The sequence below is a fragment of the Macaca nemestrina genome, chromosome 4 (genome assembly GCF_043159975.1).
Source record: "Macaca nemestrina isolate mMacNem1 chromosome 4, mMacNem.hap1, whole genome shotgun sequence".
NCBI lineage: Eukaryota > Metazoa > Chordata > Mammalia > Primates > Cercopithecidae > Macaca > Macaca nemestrina.
In genome coordinates, this window is record NC_092128.1 from 128,016,518 (window position 1) to 128,034,776 (window position 18,259).

General features: G+C 42.1%; 1 long non-coding RNA gene across 11 annotated transcripts in view; it reads left to right on the forward strand.

The window, feature by feature from the left end:
- LOC105495921 (uncharacterized) overlaps nucleotides 1–17,902 on the forward strand; it is a 37,499-nt gene extending 19,597 nt beyond the window's left edge. For 6 of the 11 annotated variants that reach the window (XR_011622434.1, XR_011622432.1, XR_011622429.1 and 3 more), the window contains 3 exons: nucleotides 5,407–5,551; nucleotides 14,833–15,108; nucleotides 15,939–17,902. This is a non-coding gene — a long non-coding RNA (uncharacterized lncRNA). The remainder of the gene's footprint in view (nucleotides 1–5,406; nucleotides 5,552–14,832; nucleotides 15,109–15,938) is intronic. The other 5 variants (XR_011622435.1, XR_011622431.1, XR_011622428.1 and 2 more) reach the window with 3 other exon arrangements.
- Nucleotides 17,903–18,259: the final 357 nt, after the last annotated feature.

The window sequence follows — 18,259 nt, forward strand, 5'->3', positions numbered from 1 at the left end:
GAGATGTTGAATCTTATCCCTAGGCTTGGAGAAATGAGTAAGATCGTAGATTCATATAAGAACAAAAGTTTCAGAGTGCATTGCAAGTCTTACACATATATACAGCCACACATGGTGCAAAGAGTATATAACAAGGCCCAGTACACTGTTGAGATTTTGACTCTCATATGCATACACTGCCAACAGTAAAGACTGTCACACTCCCACATGGACACAGCCCAATGTTAAGGTTCTGAATCTCACACCCAAAGGCAGTCAGAAGTTGGTATTGTTACTCTTATATGTGGGTCCAGCCTTCAGGTGAGACAATGAGTCTCTGACCAAGATTTAGCACCTATATTAGGCTCTAACTCTCCTAATAGGTGCTGTCTGAGGTTTGGCTGTCATGCATGGATTCAATTTGCTGTTGAAATTGTGACTTGCAGCTGGGCATGGTGGCTCATGCTTGTAATCCCAGCACTTTGGGAGGCCAAGGCAGGTGGATCACCTGAGGTCAGGAGTTCAAGACAAGCCTGGCCAACATGGCGAAACCTCATCTCTACTAACAATGCAAAAATTATCTGGATGTGGTGGCTCATGCCTATAATCCCAGCTGCTCAGGAGCCTGAGGCAGGAGAACTGCTTGAACCTGGCAGGCAGTGCTTGCAGTGAGCCAAGATCACGCCACTGCACTCCACCCTGGGCAACATGAGTGCAACTCTGTCTCCAAAATAATTAAGTAAATAAATAAATAATAAGAAAAGGAAAGAAAAGAAAAGAAGTTGTGATTTGCATTCTTGGACACATGAGGTTTGTAAAAGTTCACAAGGTGTGTACTTTTATACCTGGACCCAGAACACGTTCAGGAATGTAAATTCCATTCCTAGACTTTCTCACAGGTGTGACTGTGACATATAGCTTTGCCCAGCCAGAACTTGACTGATTTGACTATACTGTCTGAATAAAGCCCACAGTTTGAATTATGACTTATGCCTAAGCCAATAGCCTCAGTACGGTGACCCTTCTGCCTAATCCCTTCTTGCAGGTGGCATTGCGATATACCTCTGGTCTCATTTCCAGGTGATGTGATTGTCATCTCCTGCCTGGGCCCTGTTCACAAGGGGATTGTGACATATTGCTGAGGCCAGCACTTCTGTGATGTAATCCTTCAGACAGGGTTCTGCCCACAGAGGGCATTGTGACACATCACTGGTCCCAGCACCATAGTGATGTGAATTTCCTACCAGCACTCAACTCACAGGGGGGATACTAATATACTCCTGGCTCAGTATTCAGGTGATGTGACTCTCCTGCCTGGTTCTGCCCACAGGTGTGATTCTGGCATATACCTGGGTTCGGATCACAGGAATAATAATGACAGTCATATGACAGCTCAGCCAATAGAAGAGATTCTGACTCTCATAGCTGAGCTTAGAACAATCAGTAAGGCTCTTGGTCTCTTAATTGTATCACAATTACAGAGGATTATGACACTCATAAATATTCTATAAAATACTTGTGTCATATCAGAGCTTATTACAGAGGTAAAATTGTGCCTCTCATAGGAGGCACACTATCCAACAATTCGGATTGTCACTCTCACACATGGACAAAGTCCACTGGTGAGGTCCTGAATCTCACATGTGCAAACAGTCCACAGTTGAATTTGGGACTTTCATATGTGGATCTGGCCATAGGTGAGAAGGTGACTCATTTCTGGACCCAGCTCATAGGCATGTCAATGACTCTCATACCTGGTCCCACTTAATAGAAGAGATGTTGACTCTTGTATCTAGGCTTAGGGCAATGGATAAGGTCCTGGATTTCCTACTTTTACAGACGTCTCAGAGAATTACAACACTCATGTATATTGCATAATGCCCTCAGGTGGTATAAAAAGTGTCAAAACAGGGCTCATGTCAAAATTGAGATTGTACTCATGCGTACACAGGTCACAGTTTGGATTGTAACTATTAAATGTGAACAGAATCTACTCATGAGGTCCTGGATGTCACTCACAGAAATAGTTCACAGTTGGAATTGTGACTGTCACATATGGATCCATCCACAAGTGGGATGGTGACAAATTTCTGGACCCAGCTCTCAGGCATACTGATGAGTCTTATACGTGGACCCAACAAATAAGAGAAATGTTGACTCTCATACCTGAACTTGGGGCAATATGTAGGATCATGAGTTCATACCAGCATGAAGGTCTCAGAGCAGATTTTCATTCTCATGCATAAAAAAAATTAAAAAGCTCTTAAGTAGCACAGAGGGTGTCATACAAAGGCCCAGCACACAGGTGACATTGTGATTCTTCTGCGCACACACAACATACAGTGAGGAATGTCATCATTCCATATGGACACAGCCCATTGTTGAGGTTCTGAGTATCACATCCACATCTGTTTACAGTTGAATCTCATACATGGATGCAGTTCACAGGTAGAATGGTGACTTTTATACCAAAACTCAGCACTCCTGTGACGCTGTAACTGCCCTGATTAGACAGCGTTTGCAGGTGAGGTTGGAGCTCTTATGCATGAATTCTGTCCACAATTGAGATTGTAACTTATGTACTTAAACACAATTCACAAAAGGTGTTTTCTCTTATACCTTGAGCCAGGAAATGTGTGGGACATGGCATCTCATCCCTGGACCTTACTGCAGGTGTGATGCTGACATATGATTTTTTCAAAGCCCTGATTGACTTTACTGTTTTGCCTGAGCTCAGGCAACAGTTGGGATTGTGACATATACCTGGCCCAAATACCTAGGTGATGTGACTGTCCTGCCTGGGCCCTGCCCACAAGGGGCATTGTAAGGTATCTCTGAGACCCTCACCTAGGTGATGAGACTCTACTTCCCTGACTATCCTTTCCTCCAGTAAGGTTTGTGACAAATAATCTGGGCATATTGTCTAGGTGATATGACTCTCCTCTCATGACTTGGCCCTGTTATCAGGGTGGATTGTGGCACATTACTGGGCCCAGCATCTAGGTGATGTGACTCCCCTTTCCTGCATGGGCCCTGCCTACACAAAGGATTGTGATATATTGATAAGTTAAGCACCAAGGTGATGTGGCTTGTTGTGGGAAGTCAGGGACCCCGAACAGAGGGTCTGGCTGGAGCCTCGGCAGAGGAACATAAATTGTGAAGATTTCATGGACATTTATCAGTTCCCAAATAATACTTTTATAATATCTTATGCCTGTCTTTACTTTAACCTCTTAATCCTGTTATCTTTGCAAGCTGAGAATGTATGTCACCTCAGGACCACTGTGATAATTGCGTTAACTGTACAAATTGATTGTAAAACATGTGTGTTTGAAAAATATGAAATCAGTACACTTTGAAAAAGAACAGATTTTCAGCGATTTTCAGGGAACAAGGGAAGACAACCATAAGGTCTTACTGCCTGCAGGGTTGGGCAAAATAGAGCCATATTTTTCTTCTTGCAGAGAGCCTATAAACAGATGTGCAAGTAAGGAAGATATCGCTAAATTATTTTCCTAGCAAGGAATATTAATAATTAATACCCTGGGGAAGGAATGCCTTCCTGTGGGGAGGTCTATAAACGGCCACTCTGGGAGTGTCTGTCTTATGCAGTTGAGATAAGGACTGAAATACGCCCTGGTCTCCTGCAGTACCCTCAGGCTTACTAGGATTGGGAAACTGCACCTTGGTTCTCTGCTCTCAAACCCTGTTTTCTGTTGTTTAAGATGTTTATCAAGACAATACGTGCTCTGCTGAACATCGACCCTTATCAGTAATTTTTCTTTTGCTCTTTGCCTTGTGATCTTTGCTTTTGCCCTTTGCCTTGTGATCTTTGCTTTTGCCCTTTGCCTTGTGATCTTTGTTGGATTCTTATCAGGAGTTTCTGATTTTGCCCTTGTCCTATTTCCTCACAAGTATATGATCTTTGTTCTCCTTTTTGCCCTTTGAAGCATGTGATCTTTTTGACCTACTCTCTGTTCTTACACCCCCTCCCCTTTTGAAATCCTTAATAAAACTTGCTGGCTTTAAGGTTCAGGTGGGCATCACGGTCCTACTGATATGTGATATTACCCCTGGCGACCAAGCTATAAAATTCCTCTCTTTGCAGTCTTTCTCTTTATTTCTCAGCCGGCCAACACTTATGGAAAATAGAAAGAACCTACAATGAAATATTGGGGGTGGATTCCCCGATAGTGGCTCTTGACTGGGTTCTTCCTAAGTGGACATTGTGACATATTACTAAGCCTAGCATAAAGGTGATATGGCTTTCCTGCATGGGTCCTGCCCATGGAGGGATATCGACATTTCCCTGGCCCAACTAAAACCCTTGGTCTAGTGATTATAAAAAGGTCACAAAAGATTATGACACTCACATGTATTTTATAAAGCCCTTGGGGTGTATAGAGAGTGACAAACAGGGCTCAGCACACGGGGTGATTGTGACTCTCATAGACACATGTAGCCGACAATTGGAATTGTCACCTTTACACATGGACAGAGCCCTCTGGTGAGATTCTGAATCTCACACATAGATGCAGTCCAGAGTTGGAATTGTGACTGTCATATGGGGAATCTGGCCTCAGGCTGGATGGTGACTAATTTCTAGATCCAGCTTACAAGCATGGTGTTGACTCTCATGCTCAGACCAAGTCCATAGGACAGATATTGACTCATAGCTAGACTTAGGACCATGGGTAAGGTCCTGCTTTTCCTACCTGTTCAGAGGTCACAGAGGACTATGAAACCCTAACATACAGTATAACTGGTATAATTTCTTCAGGTGGTGCAGGCAGAGTATGTCAAAACAGGGCCCAGTACACAGTTAGGATTGTGAATCTCATATACACATCTAGTCAAAAGTTAAGATTGTCACCCTCACACACAGTCAGTGATCACTGCTGAGGTCCTAAATCTCTTGTGGGTGCAGTCCACAGTTGATATTGTGACTGTCATATGTGGATCTGTGCAAAGGTGGGATAGTGACTCATTTCTGGACCCCACTCACAGGCACAGTGATAAATCTCATTCCTAAACACAGCAAATAGGACAGATTTTGAATCTCCTCTCTGGGCTTAAAGTAATCGATAAGATCATGTGTCCACACAAGCATGCAAATGTCAGAGAGTATTGTGACTCTTGTGCATACCTTATAATGCCCTCAGGTATTACAGAGAGTATTATAAAAGGGCACAAAACACAGGTGAAATTGTTACTCTCATATGCACAACCAGCCAACAGTATGGTCACTTTCCAAATGCCAAATGACACAGTGCACTGTTAAGGTTCTGAATCTCACACTTAGAGGCAGTCAAATTTGGCATTGTTACTATCATATATGGATCCCATACACAGGTAGGATGGTGACTCTTGACCAAGAATCAGCACCCCTGTGATATTTTGACGTTTTTACTGGGACACTGTCTGCAGGTGGAGTTGGGACTCTCAAGCATCGATCCAGTCCACTGTTGAGGTTGCTACTCGCCTTTTGGGTGCAACTCATAGGAGGTATTGACTCTGATCCTGAAGCTGGGGCATGAGAGATTGTAAATTTTATCTCTGGACACTTTCACAGGTATGATTGTGACATATACCTTCGCTCAGTATCTGACTGCTTTTTCTCTTTGCCTAGGCTGCACCTACAGTTTAGATTGTAAATTATACTTAGGTTGAGTGCCTAGATAATGTGACTTTCCTGCTTGGGCTCTGCTTCCCGGGGTATTGTGACATATCTCTGGGCTAATCACCTAGGCGATGTGACTCTCCCTTTCTGCCTGGGCCAGTCCGCAAGGGTTACCGTGAGATATCCTGTGGTCTATCACCTTTGTTATGCGACTCTTTTTTGCCTTGAATCTGTTTACGGGAGAAATGGTTACATATCACTGGGCCCATCACCTAGATGGTGTGACTGTCTTCTACCTGGAACATGTTTACAGGGTGGATTGTGACATATTGCTTTTCCTAGCACCCAGAAGATGTGACTTTTATTGCCAGGACCGTGCCCATAGTAAAAATATTGATATATCGCTGGCCCAGCACCTAGTTGATGCGACTCTCCCTCCTAGTCTTTGCCCACAGGTGGGATGGTCACACATTAGGCCCAGCTCACAGGTATAATGAAGACTCACATATGTGAACCCAGCCAATAGAAGAGATTTTAACTCTTCTAGCTAGGCTTAGAAAAACAGGTAATGATTTGGGCCTTCTACATGTAGAAAGATCACACAATATATCACCCTCATGCATATTCTATAAAGTCTTTTGGTGATCTAAAGAGTGTCATCTCAGGGTCCAGCACAGAGGTAAAATTGTGACTCTTATAGGCACACCCAGCTGACAATTAAAATTGTCTCCCTCACACACTGACAAAACTTACTGGTGAGGTCCTGACTCTCATATGAGGACACAATACACAGTTAGAATATTGACCATCCAGTGTGGAACTGGCCAAAGGTCAGATGGTGGATTGTATCTGGCCCAGCGATGACTCTTATACCTGGACCCCACCAATAAGAGAGGTGTTGACTCTCATAACTGGGATTGAGCCAAAAAAATAAAGTTTTGGGTTTTCTACTTTAAAAAATACCACAGGTGATTATCAAACACATGCATATTCCGTAAAGCCCTCAGATGGTACAGAAAGTGTTATCACAGTACCCAGCACAACACTGAGGTTGTGACTACTGTATGCACACTCAGCTGACTGTTAAAATTATCACCTTTACATAGGGAGAGAGTAAAAGAGTGAGTTCCTGAATCTCACTGACAGGCACAGTCCACAGTTGGATCATGCCTGTCACATGTGGATTGAGCCACAGGAGGGATGTTGACTGATGTTAACTGATTTCTGTAACCAGATAACAGGAACAAAAATGACTCTCCGACCTGGACCCAAAAACAAGAGAGATGTTGACTCTCATGCCTGGGCTTAGGGCAATGGGCGTGATCCTACATTTGGGATTGTAACAAATGCCGGGTCAAGCACAAAGGTCTCAAAGCAGATTGTGAATCTCACATGTGCCATAGAAAACCCACAGGTGGTACAGACAGTGTCATAACAGGGACCGGCAAACAGGTCAGATTCTTACTCTCATACGCACACCTGACTGACAATAAAGATTTCTCATCCTCTCACCTGAACACAGCCTCCTTACAACGTCCTGAATCTCACACTCAGAGGCAGTCAAAAGTTGGAATTGTGACTCTCATATGTGAACGCAGTCCACAGGTAGGGGGGTGACTCTCACACAAAGGTTCAGCACCCCTGTGAGGCTGTGACTCATCTACTGGGACACTGTCTAAAGTGGGGTTCAGGCTCTCATGCACAGAGCCAGTCCACTGTTGAGGTTGTGACTTGAATACTTAAACGCATCTTACAAGATATGTTGACTGTCATAGGTGAAGCCAGGACATTTGTGGGGTTTTAAATTTTATCTTTAAACCTTTGTGCAGGTGTGATTGTGACATGTATCTTTTCCCAGCATGGATTAATTTTACTCTATTGCCTTGGCCTAGTGAATAGTTGAGATTGCCACATATACCTGGGCCATGCACTTAATTTATGTTCCTCTTCTGCATGAGCCCTGTCCTCAGGGGAAATTATATCTCTGGGCCAATCATCAAACTCAAGTGACTCTCCTTTCTGCCTGGGTCCTGCCCTTAGTTGGGATTGTGACATATCACCAAACCTTTAACCCAAATGAAATAACTCTTTTTCCTGGGTTCTAATTACAGAAGGCATTGTGACATATCTCTAGACCCATCACCTAGGTAATGTGACTCTTCCTTCCTACTGGAACCCTGCCCCCAAGAGGCATTGTGACATATCACTGGGCCCAGCTTCCAGGTGATGTAAGAGTCCTGACTTGGCCGTGCCCACAGGGGGCATTGTGACATACCGCTGGGTCCAGCACCTGGGTGATATGACACTCCTGATTTGCCCCTGCACTAAGGTGAGATTTTGACCCTGCTCCAAGCGGCAACTGTGACATATCTCTGGCCAGCACCCAGGTGATGCAACCCTTGAGCCTGCTCTCTCTCCACAGTTGGAATTGGGAAACACACATGGGCACAGCTTACAAGTGGACTGATGATTCATACCTGAAGATATTTTGACTCTTGCAGTTAGCCTTAGGGCAAAAACTAAGGTCCTGGGTCTTCAAGTTGTAGGATGGTCACAGAGTATCATGACTTGCATGCACATTGTATGAAGCCCTCAAGTGCTGTAAAGAGTGCCATAACAGAGCCCAGCACACAGGGAAAATTGTGGCTGTTGTATGCAAACTCAGACAAAAGTAAGGATTATCACCCTTCCACATTAACAGAACCCACTGTTGAGGTTCTGAATCACACACCAAGAGCCAATGGAGTTGGAACTGTGAATCTCATGCATCAATCCAATTGACAGATGAGATGGTAACACCAAGTCCAGGATTCAGAACACCTAGGGGGTGTGCTTCCCCTATCAAAACACTGTCTGTTGGTGAGATTTGGGCTCTCATGCATTGATTTAGTCCACTGTTGTGATTGACTTGCATAGTTGAACTCAACCTACAAAAGGTGTTGACTCTTATACCTTTAACTGGAAAATGTCCCGGATTGTGAATTTCTGCTGTTGACTGGGTCCAGGTATGCATTTCATTGCTGTGCGTGTGAGCTGGGTCAAAAAATGAGTCACTATCTCACCTGTGGCTGCATCTACATATGACAGTCACAATTCCAAGCCTGGATTGCGTTTGCTTGTGAGATTTAGGACCTCACCAGTGAGCACTGTCTATGTGTGAGGGTAACAATTCTATCAGCTGGATGCGCATATGACAGTCACAATCTCACCTTTGTTCTGGGTCCTGTTATAACACTGTATCACATGCTGGCTTCATACAATATGCTTCAGTATTGTAATACATTATTTCCTTTATTTAAGTAGGAGACCCAGGACCTTGCCTGTTGCCCTAAGCCTAGATACCAGAGTCAAAACCTGTTCTCTTAGCTGGATCCAAGTATGACAGTCATCATCTCACCTTTGAGCTGTGACCATGTATATGTCACAATTTCACCTGTGGGCAGGAACCAGACATGAGAGTCATATCACCTGGGTGCTGGGTAAGTGATATGTCACAATTCTTACTTTGGGAAGAGTCCAGGCAACAGAGGAGAGACACATCACCTATATGACTGGCCCAGTGATGGGTGAACATCTTCTCTGAGGGCCGGGCCCATTCAGGAGAATCATATCACCTAGCTGCCTGGCCAAGCAATATATCACAATGCCCCCTTTGCACAGGGCCAACACAGTACAGTTCCATGACCAGGGAGCTGGGTCCAGCTATATGTCACGATTCCTTTTGTGGAAAGTGTCCAGTTAGAGGAGCAGAGTCATATCACCTAGGCGATGGGCCTAGAGAGATGCCACAATGCCACTTGTGAGCTGGGCCCTGGGAGAAGAATAACATCACCCGGTGCTGGGCCCAGCAATATGTTGTGACCCCAACTGTAAAAAGGTTCCAGGCAAGAGAGGAGAACACATCATCACGCTGATAAGCCAAGAGATATTTCACAACCCCCCGGTGCACATGTCCCAGGCAGAAGACTCAAATTAGCTTTTCACTTAGGCCAGTAATGTCACAATGCTTCTTCAGGGCAGGGCCCAAACAAGATAGGACAGTCACGTCAGTAAGTGCTAAGCTTGGTGATATGTCATAACCTTACCTGTGGGCAGGGTCCAGGCAGGAGAGAAGATTTACATCACTTAGGTGCTCAGTAAAGAGATGTATTACAATTCCTTTGAAGGAAGTGGCCAGACAAAATAGTCACATCACGTAGGGGCTTGGCCCAGGTATGAGTCACAAGATATCTGTGTCTTGAGCACAGAAGGACTATCAAATTACTAAGGTTCAAGGTAGAAGTGCATGTCACAATGACACCTGCAGGAAGGCCCAGGAATGGGACTCCCAATTACCCACATTTCCCCACTCCAGGTGTCAGAGTCAACAACTCCTGAGACTTAGGTCCAAGTACATGAGTCACAATCTCAACAGTGGATTGCATCCTCTCATGAGAGCCCCAATCCCTTCTCCAAGCTGTCTCCCAGTAGGGGTGTCACAACCTCAATGGTGTGCTGAATCCTGGTTGGAGGGTCCTCACTTCACCTGTGGACTGGATCTGTATATGAGAGTCAAAATTCTAGCTCTCAAATTCCCCTGCGTGTGAGATTCAGAACCTGTCATGAGCTGTGTACACATGGGCATGTGACAATTTCTACTTGTGGCTGTGTGTTCCTATAAGACTCTCAATCTTGCCTATGTTCTGGGCCCTGTCATGAGACTCTCTGTACCACTCATGGGTCATTATACTTGGGGTCATAATCCTCTGTGATCTTCAAACAAGAAGAAGACCCAGGACCTTATTCATGGCCCTAGGCCTATCTGTGAGAGTCAAAATCTCTCTCATTGGCTGGGCCTATGTGTAATGCCTGTAAGCTGGGTCAAAGTATATATCACCATCTCAGCTGTGGGGATGCACGGGCAGGGGCAGTGGGAGTTGAGATGGGAGGAGGGTTGTGATGTCCTCTGTCAGGATGTAATTGTTATTGTTTGGGGGCTGTTTTTAGATATTGTGAAATAAAATAAATTTAGATGTAGGTAAGAAGTAACTTTATTCTAAAGTAATGTGGCCAGGCACAGTGGCTCACACCTGTAATTGCAGCACTCTCGGAGGGAAAGGTGCTTGGATCGCTTGAAGTCAGGAGTTCAAGACCAGCCTGATCAACATAGTGAAACCCTGTCTCTACTAAGAATACAAAAATTAGCTGGGTGTGTTGGCGGGTGCCTGTAATCCCAGCTACTTGGAAAGCTGAGGGAGGAGAATCACTTGAACCTTGGTGGAGGTTTCAGTGAGCCGAGATCGCACCACTGAACTCCAGCCTGGGTGACAGATCGAGACTGTCTCAAAAAGAAAAAAATTAATGAAGTAGTGTTGCAATGGGGGAACACCAAACACAATATCTGCAAACGTCTCAAAAGTTAGGCTGAATAGGGCTGTCATTGGTATGTAGGAGCAAGCAAGATTAGAAAGAAGGTGGGAGAGGAGGGCAGAATGGAGGGTGGCAAAATCAATGCAAGATTAGAGAATGTTGCAGCCTGAAGTCAGCCTGTTATTGGGAGGGACAGGAAGAGGGTTCATATGTTTGCTCAGACTGGAGGTGGAGCAGAGTCCAGGAGTCTGGGGTAAAGAGAGAGACTTAAGAAAGTTTGTTTGAACAGTGTTTTTTTCTGAACCCTGAAGACAAAATTATTTAATTGTGTATGAAGAACAATGGGAATGTAGAGAGTCTGTGAATCTGTGATATCTAAAAGAAGACATATCATCTCAGTCATAATGCGAAGGATCTTTCTTTGCAGTAAGCTGTTCTTACAGAACACAAAGTATTAGAGAGTTTTCTTCATTGTAGCTATTTGCCAGAACTCACTACCCACCCTGTGTTTCTCTGCTACTTTTCTGTACCCTATACATTTTTTTCCAGTTGGCATTTCCTGAATTGTATTCTTTATAATAACCCAGTAAACATAGGTAGAGTGTTTTGCCAAGTTCTATGAGTAGTTTTATCAAATTATTAAACTTCAGAGAGAAGTTTATAAAAGCTCATGATTTATAGATAGCTGCTTAGAGGTATAGATGGTCCCCTGGTATTTGTCACTGGCGTGTGTACTGGAGACTATTGAGAAACTGAGTCCTGAAGTGGTTGGGTCTGCAGTGACTCTGGATTCTGAGTTGTTGAACACCCAGTTGGTGTTGAAAAGTTGGCTGGTGTGCAGCAAATGCCATGTATTTGGTGTGAGAACAAAGACATTACTGCAGCCTTAGCTGGAGGGAGACTGTGGGTCTTTTGGGGAATGGAGACTCTCTTCTTCGACACAAGCTGTTGTGCTGTGAATTGTCCTGTGATTCCATGTCTCATCCAGATTCAGACGGAACTGAGAACTCAAAGGAAAGGCAGTTCTGAGGGCAGACTCCTCTCCCCACCTTGCTGCTAGAAAGTGATTTCTGCACACTCACACCCATGCACACTGGACAGTGGTGTAGCCACACTCCTCCCATGACAAGGCTCCACCCTCAGAAATTGTGCTGAGAGAACTTCTGCTTCTAGAGTTTTCCTCCAATAGGTTCTGTAAGTGCCCAGAGGACTCATGGCTTCTTTTTATGCCCAGATCTTGAATCTGCACCAGTGACCCGTTTTCTCCACTAGTATAGGCTTCTGGGTAATCCGTCCCTCCCATCCGCCTGCATGCACACACATTCACATGTCAGAGGTACCCTGCCTGGACCAGTATCTGTAGCACTAACCAGTCTTTTCACCAACGACGTACTGTTCCCTACCCATGGTGTTTTTTTCTTTTTCCTTTTCTTTCTTTTTTTTTTTGTGAGACCTAGTTTTGCTCTTGTCACCCATGCTGGAGTGTGGTGGTAGGATCTCGACTCACTGCAACCTCCACTTCCTGGGTTCAAGAGATTTTCTTGCCTCAGCCTCCTGAGTAGCTGGGATTACAGGCGCCTGCAACCTTTGCCGGCTAATTTTTGTATTTTTAGTAGAGACGGGACTTCACCATGTTGGCCAGGCTGGTCTCAAACTCTTGACCTCAGGTGATCTGCTGGCCTTGGCCTCCACAAAGTGCTGGGATTACAGGCATGAACCACCGCGACTGGCCCCCATAGGCTTTTTATAGCATGTTCTCTTATTCTGCCTTTTTCTTTTCCACAAACACTCTTTCCACAAACCCGAGTCCACACCTCTGGTGCCTAAATACAAACCCTACTGGAAATCAAATGTCCATGAGTTCAGGATGATTTTTTTCGTTCTGCTTATTGTAGGCATAAATGTAAAATAAAAATAAGACACTTAATCATTCAACTTCAAAATAGAAAAGGGAATTACCTCTTCTTTTTTTAAAAAAAATTTAATTTAGATGCCTTTTATATGTAAATCTTTTCTCTGCTTTTTATCTTTTTTGTTTTTTTTTTTTTTCAGTATCTATGAAATCTATTTGTGTTCTAATTCCTTCCTTCCTTACTTCCTTTTCCCTCTCTTCTTTCTTTCTTCTTTCTTTCCTTCCTTCCTTCCTTCCTTCCTTCCTTCCTTCCTTCCTTCCTTCCTTCCTTCCTTCCTTCCTTCCTTCCTTCTTTCCTTCTCTCTTTCTCTCTTTCTCTCTTTCTTCTTGATGGAGTTTCACTCTTGTTGCCCAGGCTGGAGTGCAGTGGTGCAATCTTGGTTCACGGCCACCTCCGCCTTCTGGATTCAAGCGATGCTTCTGCCTTAGCCTCCCGAGTAGCTGGAATTACAGGCACCCGCCACCACTCCCGGCTAATTTTTGTATTTTTGATAGGGATGGGGGTTTCACCATGTTTGTCAGCCTGGTCTCGAACTCCTGACCTCAGGTGATCTGCCCACCTCAGCCTCCCAAAATGCTGGGATTACAGGCATGAGCCACTGCACCAGACCTATTATTTTCTCTATTATGCTAACATTGGGATTATTTAGTTTTTCTTTTTCAAGTATTTTGTGAATTAAAATTTTGTTTTTCTGACATGTTTTCCTTTTTCTTAACATACAAATATAGCACTATAAACTTCTGTTTTACAAATGTTTTGTGGTTTTTTTTTTTATGTATCCCAGGAGTTATTATACATGTTGTGTTTTTATTTTCTTTTTTCTCAATATCCTTTCTGATTTCCCTATTCTTTTTCTCTTTGATCCATTGGTTGTCCGGGGACATGTTGTTTACTGACCACATATTTGTAAGTTTTTAAATTTTTAGTTGGCTATTGATTTCTAGTTTTATTAAATTGTAATTTAAAAAGTTGATACAGCTGGGCGCAGTGGCTCATGCCTGTAATCCCAGCACTTTTGGTGGCCAAGGCGGGTGGCTTAACTGAGGTCAGGAGTTTGAGACCAGCCTGATCAACATGGTGAAACCCTGTCTTTACTAAAAACACAAGATTGCCTGGGCATGGTGGTGCATGCCTGTAATCCCAACTACTTGGGAGGCTGAGCTGGAAGAATCGCTTGAACCTGGGAGGCAGAGGTTGCAGTGACCTGAGATTGTGCCATTGCACTCCAGCATGGGTGACAGAGTGTGACTCCATCTCAAAACAAAACAAAACAAAAAACGTTCATATAATTTTAATGTTTTTAACTTTGAAAACGGTTTGTTTTTGTTGGCCCAACATATGATCTATCATGGATAATGTTCCATCTGTGCTTGATAAGAATGTGTATTCTCATACTGTTATGTGAAATTGTCTATATATGTCTGGTAGGTGCAGTTGTTCTACAGCACTATCCAAACATATTATTTTCTTTCTAGTTTTCTGTCTGAATAATCTATTGTTTTACGTAGAGTAACAAAGTCCTCTATTATTGTCATATTTGTCTGTTTTGTTCTAAAGTTCTTTTTATATGTTTATATATTTATATGCTTCAATGTTGGGTGCATACATTTTTTAATTGTTATATCTTTTTGACAGATTATTCTCTTATTATTATAGAGCGATCTTCTTTGTCTCTTGGGACAGATTTTATTTCTAGAAGCCTATTTTGTCTGATATAAATATAACCACTCTTACACTGTTTCAATTATCATTGGCATGGGTTTTTTATATTCTTTAGCCATTAACCTATGTCTTCCCTTAAATCTAAATTAAGTCTCTTGTGTGACACATACTATTAATTTAAAAAATATATTTAGATATTCTGTGAATCTTTTATTTCATTTTCTGCTTACATAACAGGATATCCTAGAGTTGGTATTTTATTTTTTAAATTTTTATTTGTTTGTTTATTTATTTGTTTTTTTGAGACAGAGTTTTGCTCCTGTTGCCAAGGCTGGAGTGCAATGGCACAATCTCGGCTCACCGCAACCTCCGCCTCCCAGGTTCAAGCAATTCTCCTGCCTCGACCTCCCGAGTAGCTGGGATTGCAGGCATGCGCCACCACACCCGTCTAATTTTGTATTTTTAGTAGAGGTGGAGTTTCTCCATATTGGTCAGGCTGGTCTCCAACTCCCAATCTCAGGTGATCTGCCCACCTCGGCTACCCAAGTGCTGGGATTATAGGCGTGAGACACCGCACCCAGCCCCGTAAGTCAGACTTTTCTATTGCCTATAAAAGTTACTTATGTGATATTTGCCTGTATAAATATTGCCCCATTTTGTTTATTAGTTATCTTGTTTATTTCTTTTCTTGGGTGGTTGTCAGTGTCTTATTGTCTGGATGAGTAGTCAAAAAGGCACTCTAAAATTACCGTCTATTGTTTGAATATATGTTATTGTGTGAGAAAAACACTTGTTATACTAATTTTTAAAAATGTAACTATTTTTTGAGAGATGTAAATATTGGTGATTAAAAACATAGAATTTTAGAGTTGCATACTTACACTATATGTCTGGTGCTTTTAAGTATATTTACATTATTTTGAAACAGATCTCTAGATCAATTTTATCTTTAAAAAGTGCATTTTAATGTCCAATAAGCTGTCTTCTCCTTCTCTCTTTTCCACTTCTGAAAACATTTTACTTTCTGTTTTGCCTATCTCTTTTTGACCATCTTGTTTTAGTCAACATATTATTTCCCACATCTTTAATTTTAACAAGTAAGTTATTCTCCTCTCAGTTCAGATTCATCAGGAAATTGAATCATATCCAGAATAATTAAAACTGAAAGAGTAATATGTTTGTTAAAGCAATGAAGATTGTCATACTAATAAACCCTAAAATTTCAAAGGCTTAGCAAAATAACACACTTTCTGCTTACATCACCATCCCCTTTGGTTTATTTCTGGTTAAGAAAACTTAACCAGAAGTTTGTGATTATTCGGAGTTTGTGATTATTCGGAGTATGTGTAAGTTTGTGATTATTCGGAGATTAGATTTTTAAAAAAATTTTCTATCTGCTTTCTCTCTTTCTTCAGCCAATAGATGAAGAAAGATGCAAAGAAGACACATTTGCTTTTTATCCACACATCACTTCCAGTCACTTTGCTGAGCAAAGTCAATGTGAACAGAGTTGAGAATAGCAGTTCTCTGGCAGGACAGCCACTTCTTAGCAAAAAGATGGCACAATAAAAGTATAAATCTTTCGTGGAAGGCTAACGTATTTTCAGCAAATTAAGCATATACATGAATAAAATTCTTGCTGTAAAATATTCATTTTGTTGATTCCTATTGAGCTCAGGTAATATTGGATAGTAAGTAAAAAATTATTTGAAATAGAAATTTTGTGAATAAAGTTATTCTGTCAAAGTAAAACCATTTTTATCTCATACTAGTTGTCTTATCTGTAGTTGTACAATAGCTAATGCTACTTTTTATTAACAATTGTACTTCATATAATTATTCCATTTATATCACCCTTCTTCACTGTTTCAATGTCTTCTGCACTTCATATCAGTGAAAAACAGGCCATCTGGTGCCAGGAAATAGGTGTTTTGCTAGTGCTACGTTAAGAGTAATGATGAAGAGCACTTGTCTGAATTGTTCCCACGTGGCAAACTGTGATTTGGCCTAAAGTACACACATTTATTATTTTCCTCTAAATGTACTGATGAAATAAAATTCTTAGCTAAGAAAGGCTTGATCTCATTCAAATATGTTTTATGAAATTTGGTTGACATTTCAGTGTCTCTGAGTTAAATGGAATATTGAAAATATCCATGAATCCAAATAGAGTGTTATACATGGACATCTTTTACTAAAAGCCTTTCTGAGGCAGAGTAAGATTCATAAAGTTTCTCTATAATATCGAAGAAATGTGTTAACTCTGTTCCCAGTAATCAACTCTGAACACAGAGCATTCTCAGTTCCCAGTATTCACCCTGAGTCATTCAGGAAAAACTGGTATCTCTGTAAGGAGACAGAAAAAGGTGTTTGGGGGAGGGTCACAATATTGCACATAAATGCTTTCTACATGCACCTATTAGGATATTAATCTAATTGGTCTATCATTTGCATGGCTAGATTGTTACTGAATGTAGTCATACTATTTTGTTTTTTGCAGCTAATGACATCTGTTACCTGTAAGTTTCATACAATAACTTGCTCAGCTGAGACATGAACCTTTGTTAATTTACCCTCAATTGAGGGACTAGATTTGCAATTTCCAATCTTTCAATGTTAAAGCAAATCAGAGAAGAGTAGTGTGAGTAAGTAGTATGCATTTTCTTGCCTAACTATCAAAATTCTTCTCATATTGCCTTGGACACTCTAGGCAGCCACCTAAAAAATATTCCCTCCTAATTTCTTAGCCAGGATATTAGATTTCACAATGTCAAGGACTTGTGATTGGGCTAAGCCAAAATCTTGTCTTTGCTTCTTGACCATTTCAAAGAGCATGGCAATTACGCCAAGCCATTGAAAGATGTGGTTCTGATGACTCTTATTTTATTTCAAATGTTTTCTCTAATTGTTAGTCTTATTGCATTAATCTAAAAGAGAAACTATCTACATCACAATTTATGCATTCAAGAAATATTCATGTTAAGATGTTCAAAGTTTGATATTCTATTACAGAATAGTAGAATTCTCTGAAATTTCAATGTCAAATTATTATTAATAAATTCATTATGTTTTCAATGTTTTCCAAAGTTGAAATTAAAGAATTGGGTATGTTTTTTCATGATAAGTTCAATTCTAGGAAGGTACTTACTGGCCTGCCTGGTATTTTTGTCATGAATTATGTAAAACTGAGTTCACAGAATGGAACAGAAATGCTAATTTAATCAGAATGAGAATGAATTCAGCCATGTTGGTAGACTATTGTTATCCCAGAGGCTGATCATTTACTTCAGCTGTGTAGACATTGCTTCATAATGCCAGCGAGCCCTTTCAACCAAGTTGCCTTTGTTTCCCATTGATGTGGTCACGTTCTTGTGTCTGTTTTCTTTTTTTTTTTTTTTTTTGAGACGGAGTCTCGCTGTGTCTCCCAGGCTGGAGTGCAGTGGCGTGATCTCGGCTCACTGCAAGCTCCGCCTCCCGGGTTCACGCCATTCTCCCGCCTCAGCCTCCCAAGTAGCTGAGACTACAGGCGCCCGCCACCACGCCCGGCTAGTTTTTTTGTATTTTTAGTAGAGACGGGGTTTCACCATATTAGCCAGGATAGTCTCGATCTCCTGACCTCGTGATCCACCCGCCTCGGCCTCCCAAAGTGCTGGGATTACAGGCTTGAGCCACCGCGCCCGGCCCTTGTGTCTGTTTTCTTAAGCTGTCCCAGATGAGGGGTGATTATTTCTTGCAT